Genomic DNA, 18,070 nt, shown 5'->3' with positions numbered 1-18,070 from the left:
AAAGATATTTCAGCTACCACAGACCCATCTTAAGCGTAACTAATTCAGGTTAAATAAGCAAAGTCTTAATCAAACTTATCTCAATTGTACAGCATGTATGAAGGGAATATTTAGAATAAAGCCAATATATAAACTTCCTTTCCGTAAAGACGTATTTACGTCAAATTCTCCGGAACCGTGGTTCCACTATCACTTTCATTTTTTTTTTTGTGGGGGTGGGGGGGTTGTCTACTCGGTCGTGACTCTGCGTATGCACTTTCGGTGCCCACAACGAAGCTGAAAGCCAGGGCTGGGGCTCCGACGTGCTGGGAGTGGTGACGAACTCCTGTAATCCAACTACTTAGAGGCTAAGTGTTGAGAAATGACTTGAGGTTGGGAGTTCTGGTGTTCTGTGTCCCACAGCTAAGCTCGGTATCAATATGGACACCCTGGGGGGAGCCCGGGGTGGCCAGGTTGTTTAAGGAGGGGTGGATCGGGCCAGAGAGGAAACTCACCCGTATGATGCTGTAATGGGATCGCGCATGAAGACTGGGAGCTGCTTTAGAGCAGACCGGAAGTCACCTGTGATCGGAGCTACCGGCACCTGTACTACGACAACCCCGGCCCAGGGAGCATTTTTTGGAGGGGGGGGGGGAGGATGAGCCATGTCTCATGGCTCGAGTAGCCTATCTGCTCTCTCGAAGTTCTTTGGAGTCGGCGGCTTCGAGACCCAGATGAGACAGCAGGGCAGACAGTCTGTGTGTGTGTGTGTCCGCCGGGCAGAGAACGACTCAGCTTGGAGACAGATAGGTCTGATATTTTTTGGGTTGTAACCCCCTACCGGAGCCTGAGCCTTGGGAGTTTGTTCTCCTTTTGAATTTATATATATTTTTATTAAATATCCCTTGTTGTTTAATCGGGGGTTCATTTATTAAGTTTTTTGGCTTAACCGCTATTACCATCCCACAACCGTACCACCTCCCGGCCTGGGATAATTTGGTCCAGTCACGAGAGCCAGTAGGGCTGAATTGCCACCTCACAGATTTTGCAATTATGGAGAAGAATGTTCATTCCAAATTAAAACAAATATATTCTGCAGAGAACTTGTGAGACCTACTGATGTTTTAATACTCCAATTTATATGATGAACTATCATTATTTATAAATTAACAATCATTCCATTTATTTAACTATTTCCATGCATAATTTATCAAATTTAACTTTAAATTCACATAATCTGTATGTATGCTTTTTAACCTATGAAAAAGCATTTTTTAAATATATATCATAATAGAAAATTTCAAAGCCTAACTCCACTAATCAAACATAAAAATGAAAACTAAAAACTAAAAGGTAGATTTCCTGTTCCACATTCTAATAAATATGAAATCTGAATATTCTTCAAACATGGCCACTCTCCAGCAATAAAACTTGGTTTCTGGAGACCACAGCCCAAAATTGGAAGAAATCTGTACAATATTTATGACAATGGAAATAAAACAATTATATCAATTATTTATTTTAATCCGTCTGATCACAATATAATTTTATTTAAAATTTATTATAATTAAGATAATAAAATATCATTCATATTCCTTATCGATTGATCGATTTACATTTCGGAACAAACAAACAAACAAAACAATTACTTCTTTAAAACAGGGAAGGAAAACCCTGACAGAAAACCAAGGGTTGAAGGGGCTGCATAGGAAAAGAGAAACCAATCCTTCTAAGGGAAAGAACCCGGAATAAAAACTTCTGGAGGACTATGGGGGTTGGACATCGGGCTAAGAACCCAATTCTGGAAGAAGCTGACACACTGAAAGGGCCGTAGTGGTAAAGAAGAAGAAGAAGGACATGTAATGAATATCGAAACTTTCATTAGGTTTGTACGTCTTCCTCCTCTGTGTGTGTGTGTGCGTGTGCGCGCGCGCTTGGGTGTGTGTGTGGCGTGTGGGGCGTCTGGGGCGTGGTGTGGGGGTGGTGTCTTGTCGTGTGGTGTGGTGTGGTGTGGTGTGGTGTGCAGTCGTGTGGTGTCGTGTCGTGTGGTGTGCTGACGTGTCGCGTGGTGTGTCGTCTCGTGTGGCGTCGTCTCGTGTGGCGTCGTCTCGTGTGGCGTCGTCTCGTGTGGCGTCGTCTCGTGTGGCGTCCTCTCGTGTGGCGTCGTGTCGTGTGGCGTCCTGTCGTGTGGCGTCGTGTCGTGTGGCGTCGTCTCGTGTGGCGTCGTCTCGTGTGGCGTCGTCTCGTGTCGTGTGGTGTCGGCCCACACCACAGTACACCACACGACACGACAGCACACGACGACACGACACGACTGCAGAACACACCACACAACACACCAAACCACACGATACAACACGACAGGACACCAGGCCCCACACGCCCCACGCCCCACGCCACATACACACACCCAAACGCTCGCGCGCGCACGCAGACACACACAAAGGAAGAATACATACAAACAAAATGAAAGTTTCGAATTTCTTCATTACATGTGCGCTTCTGCTCCAACCTCTTCTTCTCTAGCACTACGGCCCTTTCAGTGTGTGAGCTTCTTCCAGAATTGGGTTGGTAGTCCGATGTGCACCCCCCCACCGTCCTCCATAAGTTTTTATTCCGGGTTCTTTCCCTTAGAAGGACTGGTTTCTCTATCCCTATGCAGCCCCTTCTACCCTTGGTTTTCTGTCAGGGTTTTCCTTCCCTTAGCCTTTGGGGATTCCTCCCCTACCCACAAGGCAGTGGGGGCACTGAGCTCATGTGGTATTTGATGGGTGTAGCCTGCCACCAGCTACACTCCCACGCTCTCCGGTCTTGCCGCCTCGGTCCGGGACTGCCCCTTATTCGCAGCTAACCCTCATATCACTATCCGCCACCTGTCGCCCGCCCAGTACCTGAGGCTCGCCCTGGATTACGACTGAAATAAACAAACACGACGTTACGGATACGGATCCTACACATCTCCGTTACACTTTTTCGCCGAATGACCCTTCCGTGTAGACGTATCTACGTCAAAATCATTGCTTTATATTATGGAACTCTTAAGGTTCATTGACGTGTTCAGATCATCCACCTACCTAAAGTCAATTGAATCTGTTAAATTTTGTGCGGTACATGTCTCAACCATCTCATACTCCTTGAATTAATCACTCTAAAATGTTAAATTGAATCATAAGTATGAAGTTCCCCATTGAGTAAGAAACTAAACTAACCCCCCCCCCCCCAAAGGGTGGTTAGTTTTGTGTCTTATCCAAGTGTTTTAACCCTTGAATGCGCAGTATGACTTGAATGAGTATTCTTATCAGTATCAGATTACCTTGTTGGTGTTAGTACGTCTTCTCTCACTTTTCTTCATTTCTTAAATAGTTTTCTGTCGCTGTTCGGAGACGATGTGCTGCTTGTAGAGCAGTGATCATGCGACTGGCTTGGTATTTGTTTATTTGTTACGTTATTTGTTTACTCGGCATTGTTGTGTTTCTATACCAACACAACAATGCAGAGTATAAACAAATATCTGTTGCCATTGTTTGAAGACGTCACCTTCTGTCACCGGGATCTAAAAGACACACAATTGAAAATATATAAATCACTTTTATATTACTGTTAATTAAATTAAGCAATGAAGCTATAACACACCCATCACAGTTTCTAGAGTTCACCTCAGTGAACAATACAAAACACATACGGATGTGTTCAAGGTCGTATTTTTCTGTGTTCATTGTACACGTTTTTCAGATTCTGTAATACTACAGATTCAGAAATATAAGATATGAAATGTTGACAGAGGAACTACGGTTCCGGAGAATCTGACGTAAATACGTCTCTATAATGTAATGTAATGTAATAATTCTTACATAAGATAAGTACCTGTGATATTCTAAAACGTTTTTACCAGCACAAAATTATCTATTCTACGACGCACTTATTCTACAGCCGATTCACAGCTCAGTTCTTTCCGCAATAACGAAAGCGGATTGTTGACGGCAGTAATGTAACACAACAATGCCGAGTAAACAGATCACGTAGCAATTAGTTTCTTAGGTAACATAACCATTGTTATGTTACCTGGGAAACGTCAAACTTCATTGATATGTTACCTGGGAAACGTCAAACTTCATTGATATGTTACCTGGAAAACGTCAAACTTCATTGATATGTTACCTGGGAAACGTCATCTGTTTATCAACAAATAAACAACAATGGTTACCTACATAGTTACCTTACATTACATTACATTACATTCATCTACCACAGACCCATCTTAAGCGTAACTAATTCAAGTTAAATAAGCAATGTCTTAATCAAACTTTACTCGATTGTAAAGCAAGTGTGACGTATTTACGTCAAATTATCCGGAACCATGGTTCCACTGACAACTTTTTACATGCAAAACAAATTAATTAGAATAATGGCCGGTGTCAAAAGCATTGTATCTTGTAGAAAATTATTTCGTAAATTTAATATACTTCCACTTGCAAGTGAATTTATACTCTGCTGTCTATCATGTGTGGTGGAAAACTTAGATAAATTTAAAAGAAATACAGATGTACATAATTTAAATACAAGATGGAAACGTGATCTCTATGTGCCAAATCCTAACCTTACTAAATATCAAAAAGGAGTCTACTATACAGGTATCAAGTTGTTTAATAATCTTCCAACAGTTAAAAGTCTAAGTTATTATATAAAGGTATAAGCCTGCATTGAAATATTACCTCTTCACTCACTCTTACTATTCCGTAGATGCTTTCATCTCTGCTGAACATTTTTAAGCTTTATGTATAGCTATAATCTATACGTAAAGCAAGTTTTGCATTTCTTTTTAAAATTTAGAATTCTGAGGTTTTTGTATATTAATTTGTTAAAATCTTGAGTAAGAAACTAAACTAACCCCCCCCCCCTTCGGAGGGTTTTTTTTTGTGTCTTACTCAAGTCTTTTAACCCCTTCCTTTCATTGTATTTATCGCCTAAATATAATTTAAACACAGAGGCGTCAGTGTTCGTAAGCAGTTTGACTTGAATGAGTATTATTATCAGTATCAGATTACCTTCTCTCACTTTTCTCCATTTCTTAAATAGTTTTCTGTCGCTGTTCGGAGACGATGTGCTGCTTGTAGAGCAGTGATAATGCGACTGGCTTGGTATTTTTTGATTTCTTTGTTGTGAAGCGTTATTTGTTTACTCGGCATTGTTGTGTTTCTATACCAACACAACAATGCAGAGTATAAACAAATATCTGTTGACATTGTTTGAAGACGTCATTTCCTGAAGGCAACGAAAATCACAAATTTTTATAGTAGAAGACTAGAGCAGGGCGCTCCTTCCGGAGCGCGTTCTCTAATCTGATATTCTACGTCTGTACGTCGCTGTTCTTGTTCAGTCAACTTTCTACGTCCATCCCCACCCTTGCAAATCTTCGTCTTAAAATCGATCATAATAGTTTTCGTAATCGTAATATATCGAATGAGGATCAGTTTACCTTGTGAAGTTGTTGGAGTTGGTACTTCAAATACTTGATGACGTCTTCTTTCGCTTTTCTGATGTTTTAAGCCAACTGTCAGTCGATAATCAAGATTGCGGTCTGCTGCTTCTGGAGCAGTGATAATGCGACTGGCTTGATATTTTTTGATTTCTTTGTTGTGAAGCGTTATTTGTTTACTCGGCATTGTTGTGTTTCTATACCAACACAACAATGCAGAGTATAAACAAATATCTGTTGACATTGTTGATTGATGACGACGAAATCACAAATTTTTATAGTAAAAATAAAAAAAAGATATTTCAGCTACCACAGACCCATCTTAAGCGTAACTAATTCAGGTTAAATAAGCAAAGTCTTAATCAAACTTATCTCAATTGTACAGCATGTATGAAGGGAATATTTAGAATAAAGCCAATATATAAACTTCCTTTCCGTAAAGACGTATTTACGTCAAATTCTCCGGAACCGTGGTTCCACTATCACTTTCATTTTTTTTTTGTGGGGGTGGGGGGGTTGTCTACTCGGTCGTGACTCTGCGTATGCACTTTCGGTGCCCACAACGAAGCTGAAAGCCAGGGCTGGGGCTCCGACGTGCTGGGAGTGGTGACGAACTCCTGTAATCCAACTACTTAGAGGCTAAGTGTTGAGAAATGACTTGAGGTTGGGAGTTCTGGTGTTCTGTGTTCCACAGCTAAGCTCGGTATCAATATGGACACCCTGGGGGGAGCCCGGGGTGGCCAGGTTGTTTAAGGAGGGGTGGATCGGGCCAGAGAGGAAACTCACCCGTATGATGCTGTAATGGGATCGCGCATGAAGACTGGGAGCTGCTTTAGAGCAGACCGGAAGTCACCTGTGATCGGAGCTACCGGCACCTGTACTACGACAACCCCGGCCCTGGGATCTTTTTTTTTTTGGGGGGGGGGGGGAGGATGAGCCATGTCTCATGGCTCGAGTAGCCTATCTGCTCTCTCGAAGTTCTTTGGAGTCGGCGGCTTCGAGACCCAGATGAGACAGCAGGGCAGACAGTCTGTGTGTGTGTGTGTCCGCCGGGCAGAGAACGACTCAGCTTGGAGACAGATAGGTCTGATATTTTTTGGGTTGTAACCCCCTACCGGAGCCTGAGCCTTGGGAGTTTGTTCTCCTTTTGAATTTATATATATTTTTATTAAATATCCCTTGTTGTTTAATCGGGGGTTCATTTATTAAGTTTTTTGGCTTAACCGCTATTACCATCCCACAACCGTACCACCTCCCGGCCTGGGATAATTTGGTCCAGTCACGAGAGCCAGTAGGGCTGAATTGCCACCTCACAGATTTTGCAATTATGGAGAAGAATGTTCATTCCAAATTAAAACAAATATATTCTGCAGAGAACTTGTGAGACCTACTGATGTTTTAATACTCCAATTTATATGATGAACTATCATTATTTATAAATTAACAATCATTCCATTTATTTAACTATTTCCATGCATAATTTATCAAATTTAACTTTAAATTCACATAATCTGTATGTATGCTTTTTAACCTATGAAAAAGCATTTTTTAAATATATATCATAATAGAAAATTTCAAAGCCTAACTCCACTAATCAAACATAAAAATGAAAACTAAAAACTAAAAGGTAGATTTCCTGTTCCACATTCTAATAAATATGAAATCTGAATATTCTTCAAACATGGCCACTCTCCAGCAATAAAACTTGGTTTCTGGAGACCACAGCCCAAAATTGGAAGAAATCTGTACAATATTTATGACAATGGAAATAAAACAATTATATCAATTATTTATTTTAATCCGTCTGATCACAATATAATTTTATTTAAAATTTATTATAATTAAGATAATAAAATATCATTCATATTCCTTATCGATTGATCGATTTACATTTCGGAACAAACAAACAAACAAAACAATTACTTCTTTAAAACAGGGAAGGAAAACCCTGACAGAAAACCAAGGGTTGAAGGGGCTGCATAGGAAAAGAGAAACCAATCCTTCTAAGGGAAAGAACCCGGAATAAAAACTTCTGGAGGACTATGGGGGTTGGACATCGGGCTAAGAACCCAATTCTGGAAGAAGCTGACACACTGAAAGGGCCGTAGTGGTAAAGAAGAAGAAGAAGGACATGTAATGAATATCGAAACTTTCATTAGGTTTGTACGTCTTCCTCCTCTGTGTGTGTGTGTGCGTGTGCGCGCGCGCTTGGGTGTGTGTGTGGCGTGTGGGGCGTCTGGGGCGTGGTGTGGGGGTGGTGTCTTGTCGTGTGGTGTGGTGTGGTGTGGTGTGGTGTGCAGTCGTGTGGTGTCGTGTCGTGTGGTGTGCTGACGTGTCGCGTGGTGTGTCGTCTCGTGTGGCGTCGTCTCGTGTGGCGTCGTCTCGTGTGGCGTCGTCTCGTGTGGCGTCGTCTCGTGTGGCGTCCTCTCGTGTGGCGTCGTGTCGTGTGGCGTCCTGTCGTGTGGCGTCGTGTCGTGTGGCGTCGTCTCGTGTGGCGTCGTCTCGTGTGGCGTCGTCTCGTGTCGTGTGGTGTCGGCCCACACCACAGTACACCACACGACACGACAGCACACGACGACACGACACGACTGCAGAACACACCACACAACACACCAAACCACACGATACAACACGACAGGACACCAGGCCCCACACGCCCCACGCCCCACGCCACATACACACACCCAAACGCTCGCGCGCGCACGCAGACACACACAAAGGAAGAATACATACAAACAAAATGAAAGTTTCGAATTTCTTCATTACATGTGCGCTTCTGCTCCAACCTCTTCTTCTCTAGCACTACGGCCCTTTCAGTGTGTGAGCTTCTTCCAGAATTGGGTTGGTAGTCCGATGTGCACCCCCCCACCGTCCTCCATAAGTTTTTATTCCGGGTTCTTTCCCTTAGAAGGACTGGTTTCTCTATCCCTATGCAGCCCCTTCTACCCTTGGTTTTCTGTCAGGGTTTTCCTTCCCTTAGCCTTTGGGGATTCCTCCCCTACCCACAAGGCAGTGGGGGCACTGAGCTCATGTGGTATTTGATGGGTGTAGCCTGCCACCAGCTACACTCCCACGCTCTCCGGTCTTGCCGCCTCGGTCCGGGACTGCCCCTTATTCGCAGCTAACCCTCATATCACTATCCGCCACCTGTCGCCCGCCCAGTACCTGAGGCTCGCCCTGGATTACGACTGAAATAAACAAACACGACGTTACGGATACGGATCCTACACATCTCCGTTACACTTTTTCGCCGAATGACCCTTCCGTGTAGACGTATCTACGTCAAAATCATTGCTTTATATTATGGAACTCTTAAGGTTCATTGACGTGTTCAGATCATCCACCTACCTAAAGTCAATTGAATCTGTTAAATTTTGTGCGGTACATGTCTCAACCATCTCATACTCCTTGAATTAATCACTCTAAAATGTTAAATTGAATCATAAGTATGAAGTTCCCCATTGAGTAAGAAACTAAACTAACCCCCCCCCCCCCCCAAAGGGTGGTTAGTTTTGTGTCTTATCCAAGTGTTTTAACCCTTGAATGCGCAGTATGACTTGAATGAGTATTCTTATCAGTATCAGATTACCTTGTTGGTGTTAGTACGTCTTCTCTCACTTTTCTTCATTTCTTAAATAGTTTTCTGTCGCTGTTCGGAGACGATGTGCTGCTTGTAGAGCAGTGATCATGCGACTGGCTTGGTATTTGTTTATTTGTTACGTTATTTGTTTACTCGGCATTGTTGTGTTTCTATACCAACACAACAATGCAGAGTATAAACAAATATCTGTTGCCATTGTTTGAAGACGTCACCTTCTGTCACCGGGATCTAAAAGACACACAATTGAAAATATATAAATCACTTTTATATTACTGTTAATTAAATTAAGCAATGAAGCTATAACACACCCATCACAGTTTCTAGAGTTCACCTCAGTGAACAATACAAAACACATACGGATGTGTTCAAGGTCGTATTTTTCTGTGTTCATTGTACACGTTTTTCAGATTCTGTAATACTACAGATTCAGAAATATAAGATATGAAATGTTGACAGAGGAACTACGGTTCCGGAGAATCTGACGTAAATACGTCTCTATAATGTAATGTAATGTAATAATTCTTACATAAGATAAGTACCTGTGATATTCTAAAACGTTTTTACCAGCACAAAATTATCTATTCTACGACGCACTTATTCTACAGCCGATTCACAGCTCAGTTCTTTCCGCAATAACGAAAGCGGATTGTTGACGGCAGTAATGTAACACAACAATGCCGAGTAAACAGATCACGTAGCAATTAGTTTCTTAGGTAACATAACCATTGTTATGTTACCTGGGAAACGTCAAACTTCATTGATATGTTACCTGGGAAACGTCAAACTTCATTGATATGTTACCTGGAAAACGTCAAACTTCATTGATATGTTACCTGGGAAACGTCATCTGTTTATCAACAAATAAACAACAATGGTTACCTACATAGTTACCTTACATTACATTACATTACATTCATCTACCACAGACCCATCTTAAGCGTAACTAATTCAAGTTAAATAAGCAATGTCTTAATCAAACTTTACTCGATTGTAAAGCAAGTGTGACGTATTTACGTCAAATTATCCGGAACCATGGTTCCACTGACAACTTTTTACATGCAAAACAAATTAATTAGAATAATGGCCGGTGTCAAAAGCATTGTATCTTGTAGAAAATTATTTCGTAAATTTAATATACTTCCACTTGCAAGTGAATTTATACTCTGCTGTCTATCATGTGTGGTGGAAAACTTAGATAAATTTAAAAGAAATACAGATGTACATAATTTAAATACAAGATGGAAACGTGATCTCTATGTGCCAAATCCTAACCTTACTAAATATCAAAAAGGAGTCTACTATACAGGTATCAAGTTGTTTAATAATCTTCCAACAGTTAAAAGTCTAAGTTATTATATAAAGGTATAAGCCTGCATTGAAATATTACCTCTTCACTCACTCTTACTATTCCGTAGATGCTTTCATCTCTGCTGAACATTTTTAAGCTTTATGTATAGCTATAATCTATACGTAAAGCAAGTTTTGCATTTCTTTTTAAAATTTAGAATTCTGAGGTTTTTGTATATTAATTTGTTAAAATCTTGAGTAAGAAACTAAACTAACCCCCCCCCCCTTCGGAGGGTTTTTTTTTGTGTCTTACTCAAGTCTTTTAACCCCTTCCTTTCATTGTATTTATCGCCTAAATATAATTTAAACACAGAGGCGTCAGTGTTCGTAAGCAGTTTGACTTGAATGAGTATTATTATCAGTATCAGATTACCTTCTCTCACTTTTCTCCATTTCTTAAATAGTTTTCTGTCGCTGTTCGGAGACGATGTGCTGCTTGTAGAGCAGTGATAATGCGACTGGCTTGGTATTTTTTGATTTCTTTGTTGTGAAGCGTTATTTGTTTACTCGGCATTGTTGTGTTTCTATACCAACACAACAATGCAGAGTATAAACAAATATCTGTTGACATTGTTTGAAGACGTCATTTCCTGAAGGCAACGAAAATCACAAATTTTTATAGTAGAAGACTAGAGCAGGGCGCTCCTTCCGGAGCGCGTTCTCTAATCTGATATTCTACGTCTGTACGTCGCTGTTCTTGTTCAGTCAACTTTCTACGTCCATCCCCACCCTTGCAAATCTTCGTCTTAAAATCGATCATAATAGTTTTCGTAATCGTAATATATCGAATGAGGATCAGTTTACCTTGTGAAGTTGTTGGAGTTGGTACTTCAAATACTTGATGACGTCTTCTTTCGCTTTTCTGATGTTTTAAGCCAACTGTCAGTCGATAATCAAGATTGCGGTCTGCTGCTTCTGGAGCAGTGATAATGCGACTGGCTTGATATTTTTTGATTTCTTTGTTGTGAAGCGTTATTTGTTTACTCGGCATTGTTGTGTTTCTATACCAACACAACAATGCAGAGTATAAACAAATATCTGTTGACATTGTTGATTGATGACGACGAAATCACAAATTTTTATAGTAAAAATAAAAAAAAGATATTTCAGCTACCACAGACCCATCTTAAGCGTAACTAATTCAGGTTAAATAAGCAAAGTCTTAATCAAACTTATCTCAATTGTACAGCATGTATGAAGGGAATATTTAGAATAAAGCCAATATATAAACTTCCTTTCCGTAAAGACGTATTTACGTCAAATTCTCCGGAACCGTGGTTCCACTATCACTTTCATTTTTTTTTTGTGGGGGTGGGGGGGTTGTCTACTCGGTCGTGACTCTGCGTATGCACTTTCGGTGCCCACAACGAAGCTGAAAGCCAGGGCTGGGGCTCCGACGTGCTGGGAGTGGTGACGAACTCCTGTAATCCAACTACTTAGAGGCTAAGTGTTGAGAAATGACTTGAGGTTGGGAGTTCTGGTGTTCTGTGTTCCACAGCTAAGCTCGGTATCAATATGGACACCCTGGGGGGAGCCCGGGGTGGCCAGGTTGTTTAAGGAGGGGTGGATCGGGCCAGAGAGGAAACTCACCCGTATGATGCTGTAATGGGATCGCGCATGAAGACTGGGAGCTGCTTTAGAGCAGACCGGAAGTCACCTGTGATCGGAGCTACCGGCACCTGTACTACGACAACCCCGGCCCTGGGATCTTTTTTTTTTGGGGGGGGGGGGAGGATGAGCCATGTCTCATGGCTCGAGTAGCCTATCTGCTCTCTCGAAGTTCTTTGGAGTCGGCGGCTTCGAGACCCAGATGAGACAGCAGGGCAGACAGTCTGTGTGTGTGTGTGTCCGCCGGGCAGAGAACGACTCAGCTTGGAGACAGATAGGTCTGATATTTTTTGGGTTGTAACCCCCTACCGGAGCCTGAGCCTTGGGAGTTTGTTCTCCTTTTGAATTTATATATATTTTTATTAAATATCCCTTGTTGTTTAATCGGGGGTTCATTTATTAAGTTTTTTGGCTTAACCGCTATTACCATCCCACAACCGTACCACCTCCCGGCCTGGGATAATTTGGTCCAGTCACGAGAGCCAGTAGGGCTGAATTGCCACCTCACAGATTTTGCAATTATGGAGAAGAATGTTCATTCCAAATTAAAACAAATATATTCTGCAGAGAACTTGTGAGACCTACTGATGTTTTAATACTCCAATTTATATGATGAACTATCATTATTTATAAATTAACAATCATTCCATTTATTTAACTATTTCCATGCATAATTTATCAAATTTAACTTTAAATTCACATAATCTGTATGTATGCTTTTTAACCTATGAAAAAGCATTTTTTAAATATATATCATAATAGAAAATTTCAAAGCCTAACTCCACTAATCAAACATAAAAATGAAAACTAAAAACTAAAAGGTAGATTTCCTGTTCCACATTCTAATAAATATGAAATCTGAATATTCTTCAAACATGGCCACTCTCCAGCAATAAAACTTGGTTTCTGGAGACCACAGCCCAAAATTGGAAGAAATCTGTACAATATTTATGACAATGGAAATAAAACAATTATATCAATTATTTATTTTAATCCGTCTGATCACAATATAATTTTATTTAAAATTTATTATAATTAAGATAATAAAATATCATTCATATTCCTTATCGATTGATCGATTTACATTTCGGAACAAACAAACAAACAAAACAATTACTTCTTTAAAACAGGGAAGGAAAACCCTGACAGAAAACCAAGGGTTGAAGGGGCTGCATAGGAAAAGAGAAACCAATCCTTCTAAGGGAAAGAACCCGGAATAAAAACTTCTGGAGGACTATGGGGGTTGGACATCGGGCTAAGAACCCAATTCTGGAAGAAGCTGACACACTGAAAGGGCCGTAGTGGTAAAGAAGAAGAAGAAGGACATGTAATGAATATCGAAACTTTCATTAGGTTTGTACGTCTTCCTCCTCTGTGTGTGTGTGTGCGTGTGCGCGCGCGCTTGGGTGTGTGTGTGGCGTGTGGGGCGTCTGGGGCGTGGTGTGGGGGTGGTGTCTTGTCGTGTGGTGTGGTGTGGTGTGGTGTGGTGTGGTGTGCAGTCGTGTAGTGTCGTGTCGTGTGGTGTGCTGACGTGTCGCGTGGTGTGTCGTCTCGTGTGGCGTCGTCTCGTGTGGCGTCGTCTCGTGTGGCGTCGTCTCGTGTGGCGTCGTCTCGTGTGGCGTCGTCTCGTGTGGCGTCGTCTCGTGTGGCGTCGTCTCGTGTGGCGTCCTCTCGTGTGGCGTCGTGTCGTGTGGCGTCGTGTCGTGTGGCGTCGTCTCGTGTGGCGTCGTCTCGTGTCGTGTGGTGTCGGCCCACACCACAGTACACCACACGACACGACAGCACACGACGACACGACACGACGCGACACGACTGCAGAACACACCACACAACACACCAAACCACACGATACAACACGACAGGACACCAGGCCCCACACGCCCCACGCCCCACGCCACATACACACACCCAAACGCTCGCGCGCGCACGCAGACACACACAAAGGAAGAATACATACAAACAAAATGAAAGTTTCGAATTTCTTCATTACATGTGCGCTTCTGCTCCAACCTCTTCTTCTCTAGCACTACGGCCCTTTCAGTGTGTGAGCTTCTTCCAGAATTGGGTTGGTAGTCCGATGTGCACCCCCCCACCGTCCTCCATAAGTTTTTATTCCGGGTTCTTTCCCTTAGAAGGACTGGTTTCTCTATCCCTATGCAGCCCCTTCTACCCTTGGTTTTCTGTCAGGGTTTTCCTTCCCTTAGCCTTTGGGGATTCCTCCCCTACCCACAAGGCAGTGGGGGCACTGAGCTCATGTGGTATTTGATGGGTGTAGCCTGCCACCAGCTACACTCCCACGCTCTCCGGTCTTGCCGCCTCGGTCCGGGACTGCCCCTTATTCGCAGCTAACCCTCATATCACTATCCGCCACCTGTCGCCCGCCCAGTACCTGAGGCTCGCCCTGGATTACGACTGAAATAAACAAACACGACGTTACGGATACGGATCCTACACATCTCCGTTACACTTTTTCGCCGAATGACCCTTCCGTGTAGACGTATCTACGTCAAAATCATTGCTTTATATTATGGAACTCTTAAGGTTCATTGACGTGTTCAGATCATCCACCTACCTAAAGTCAATTGAATCTGTTAAATTTTGTGCGGTACATGTCTCAACCATCTCATACTCCTTGAATTAATCACTCTAAAATGTTAAATTGAATCATAAGTATGAAGTTCCCCATTGAGTAAGAAACTAAACTAACCCCCCCCCCCCCCAAAGGGTGGTTAGTTTTGTGTCTTATCCAAGTGTTTTAACCCTTGAATGCGCAGTATGACTTGAATGAGTATTCTTATCAGTATCAGATTACCTTGTTGGTGTTAGTACGTCTTCTCTCACTTTTCTTCATTTCTTAAATAGTTTTCTGTCGCTGTTTGGAGACGATGTGCTGCTTGTAGAGCAGTGATCATGCGACTGGCTTGGTATTTGTTTATTTGTTACGTTATTTGTTTACTCGGCATTGTTGTGTTTCTATACCAACACAACAATGCAGAGTATAAACAAATATCTGTTGCCATTGTTTGAAGACGTCACCTTCTGTCACCGGGATCTAAAAGACACACAATTGAAAATATATAAATCACTTTTATATTACTGTTAATTAAATTAAGCAATGAAGCTATAACACACCCATCACAGTTTCTAGAGTTCACCTCAGTGAACAATACAAAACACATACGGATGTGTTCAAGGTCGTATTTTTCTGTGTTCATTGTACACGTTTTTCAGATTCTGTAATACTACAGATTCAGAAATATAAGATATGAAATGTTGACAGAGGAACTACGGTTCCGGAGAATCTGACGTAAATACGTCTCTATAATGTAATGTAATGTAATAATTCTTACATAAGATAAGTACCTGTGATATTCTAAAACGTTTTTACCAGCACAAAATTATCTATTCTACGACGCACTTATTCTACAGCCGATTCACAGCTCAGTTCTTTCCGCAATAACGAAAGCGGATTGTTGACGGCAGTAATGTAACACAACAATGCCGAGTAAACAGATCACGTAGCAATTAGTTTCTTAGGTAACATAACCATTGTTATGTTACCTGGGAAACGTCAAACTTCATTGATATGTTACCTGGGAAACGTCAAACTTCATTGATATGTTACCTGGAAAACGTCAAACTTCATTGATATGTTACCTGGGAAACGTCATCTGTTTATCAACAAATAAACAACAATGGTTACCTACATAGTTACCTTACATTACATTACATTACATTCATCTACCACAGACCCATCTTAAGCGTAACTAATTCAAGTTAAATAAGCAATGTCTTAATCAAACTTTACTCGATTGTAAAGCAAGTGTGACGTATTTACGTCAAATTATCCGGAACCATGGTTCCACTGACAACTTTTTACATGCAAAACAAATTAATTAGAATAATGGCCGGTGTCAAAAGCATTGTATCTTGTAGAAAATTATTTCGTAAATTTAATATACTTCCACTTGCAAGTGAATTTATACTCTGCTGTCTATCATGTGTGGTGGAAAACTTAGATAAATTTAAAAGAAATACAGATGTACATAATTTAAATACAAGATGGAAACGTGATCTCTATGTGCCAAATCCTAACCTTACTAAATATCAAAAAGGAGTCTACTATACAGGTATCAAGTTGTTTAATAATCTTCCAACAGTTAAAAGTCTAAGTTATTATATAAAGGTATAAGCCTGCATTGAAATATTACCTCTTCACTCACTCTTACTATTCCGTAGATGCTTTCATCTCTGCTGAACATTTTTAAGCTTTATGTATAGCTATAATCTATACGTAAAGCAAGTTTTGCATTTCTTTTTAAAATTTAAAATTCTGAGGTTTTTGTATATTAATTTGTTAAAATCTTGAGTAAGAAACTAAACTAACCCCCCCCCCCTTCGGAGGGTTTTTTTTGTGTCTTACTCAAGTCTTTTAACCCCTTCCTTTCATTGTATTTATCGCCTAAATATAATTTAAACACAGAGGCGTCAGTTTTCGTAAGCAGTTTGACTTGAATGAGTATTATTATCAGTATCAGATTACCTTCTCTCACTTTTCTCCATTTCTTAAATAGTTTTCTGTCGCTGTTCGGAGACGATGTGCTGCTTGTAGAGCAGTGATAATGCGACTGGCTTGGTATTTTTTGATTTCTTTGTTGTGAAGCGTTATTTGTTTACTCGGCATTGTTGTGTTTCTATACCAACACAACAATGCAGAGTATAAACAAATATCTGTTGACATTGTTTGAAGACGTCATTTCCTGAAGGCAACGAAAATCACAAATTTTTATAGTAGAAGACTAGAGCAGGGCGCTCCTTCCGGAGCGCGTTCTCTAATCTGATATTCTACGTCTTTACGTCGCTGTTCTTGTTCAGTCAACTTTCTACGTCCATCCCCACCCTTGCAAATCTTCGTCTTAAAATCGATCATAATAGTTTTCGTAATCGTAATATATCGAATGAGGATCAGTTTACCTTGTGAAGTTGTTGGAGTTGGTACTTCAAATACTTGATGACGTCTTCTTTCGCTTTTCTGATGTTTTAAGCCAACTGTCAGTCGATAATCAAGATTGCGGTCTGCTGCTTCTGGAGCAGTGATAATGCGACTGGCTTGATATTTTTTGATTTCTTTGTTGTGAAGCGTTATTTGTTTACTCGGCATTGTTGTGTTTCTATACCAACACAACAATGCAGAGTATAAACAAATATCTGTTGACATTGTTGATTGATGACGACGAAATCACAAATTTTTATAGTAAAAATAAAAAAAAGATATTTCAGCTACCACAGACCCATCTTAAGCGTAACTAATTCAGGTTAAATAAGCAAAGTCTTAATCAAACTTATCTCAATTGTACAGCATGTATGAAGGGAATATTTAGAATAAAGCCAATATATAAACTTCCTTTCCGTAAAGACGTATTTACGTCAAATTCTCCGGAACCGTGGTTCCACTATCACTTTCATTTTTTTTTTGTGGGGGTGGGGGGGTTGTCTACTCGGTCGTGACTCTGCGTATGCACTTTCGGTGCCCACAACGAAGCTGAAAGCCAGGGCTGGGGCTCCGACGTGCTGGGAGTGGTGACGAACTCCTGTAATCCAACTACTTAGAGGCTAAGTGTTGAGAAATGACTTGAGGTTGGGAGTTCTGGTGTTCTGTGTTCCACAGCTAAGCTCGGTATCAATATGGACACCCTGGGGGGAGCCCGGGGTGGCCAGGTTGTTTAAGGAGGGGTGGATCGGGCCAGAGAGGAAACTCACCCGTATGATGCTGTAATGGGATCGCGCATGAAGACTGGGAGCTGCTTTAGAGCAGACCGGAAGTCACCTGTGATCGGAGCTACCGGCACCTGTACTACGACAACCCCGGCCCTGGGATCTTTTTTTTTTTGGGGGGGGGGGGGAGGATGAGCCATGTCTCATGGCTCGAGTAGCCTATCTGCTCTCTCGAAGTTCTTTGGAGTCGGCGGCTTCGAGACCCAGATGAGACAGCAGGGCAGACAGTCTGTGTGTGTGTGTGTGTCCGCCGGGCAGAGAACGACTCAGCTTGGAGACAGATA

General features: G+C 41.5%; 3 long non-coding RNA genes and 4 pseudogenes across 3 annotated transcripts; 4 read left to right on the top strand and 3 right to left on the bottom strand.

Annotated features, from left to right (window-relative positions):
* Nucleotides 1-304: 304 nt before the first annotated feature.
* On the top strand, nt 305-565 carry LOC147871945 (signal recognition particle RNA; annotated as a pseudogene).
* Nucleotides 566-1,652: 1,087 nt separating this feature from the next.
* On the bottom strand, nt 1,653-4,147 carry LOC147871944 (uncharacterized). Its single transcript, XR_015538157.1, has 3 exons — nt 4,074-4,147; nt 3,293-3,532; nt 1,653-2,893 (listed from the first exon to the last, which is right to left on the bottom strand). It is a non-coding gene; the product is annotated as an uncharacterized LOC147871944 (long non-coding RNA).
* Nucleotides 4,148-6,051: 1,904 nt separating this feature from the next.
* On the top strand, nt 6,052-6,312 carry LOC147871943 (signal recognition particle RNA; annotated as a pseudogene).
* A 1,090-nt stretch (nt 6,313-7,402) lies between these two features.
* LOC147871942 (uncharacterized) lies at nt 7,403-9,899 on the bottom strand. The gene is made up of 3 exons (XR_015538156.1): nt 9,826-9,899; nt 9,045-9,284; nt 7,403-8,643 (listed from the first exon to the last, which is right to left on the bottom strand). It is a non-coding gene; the product is annotated as an uncharacterized LOC147871942 (long non-coding RNA).
* Nucleotides 9,900-11,803: 1,904 nt separating this feature from the next.
* LOC147871941 (signal recognition particle RNA) lies at nt 11,804-12,064 on the top strand (annotated as a pseudogene).
* Nucleotides 12,065-13,669: 1,605 nt separating this feature from the next.
* Nucleotides 13,670-15,678, bottom strand: LOC147871940 (uncharacterized). Its single transcript, XR_015538152.1, has 3 exons — nt 15,605-15,678; nt 14,824-15,063; nt 13,670-14,423 (listed from the first exon to the last, which is right to left on the bottom strand). It is a non-coding gene; the product is annotated as an uncharacterized LOC147871940 (long non-coding RNA).
* Nucleotides 15,679-17,581: 1,903 nt separating this feature from the next.
* Nucleotides 17,582-17,842, top strand: LOC147871939 (signal recognition particle RNA; annotated as a pseudogene).
* The last annotated feature ends 228 nt before the right edge of the window (nt 17,843-18,070 follow it).

This window comes from Zootermopsis nevadensis, unplaced genomic scaffold (genome assembly GCF_977971745.1).
Source record: "Zootermopsis nevadensis isolate Lab colony 2312 unplaced genomic scaffold, Znev_1.0 Znev_ptg000036l, whole genome shotgun sequence".
Taxonomy (NCBI): Eukaryota; Metazoa; Arthropoda; class Insecta; order Blattodea; family Termopsidae; genus Zootermopsis; species Zootermopsis nevadensis.
This window is presented reverse-complemented; position numbering and strand designations above follow the sequence as displayed.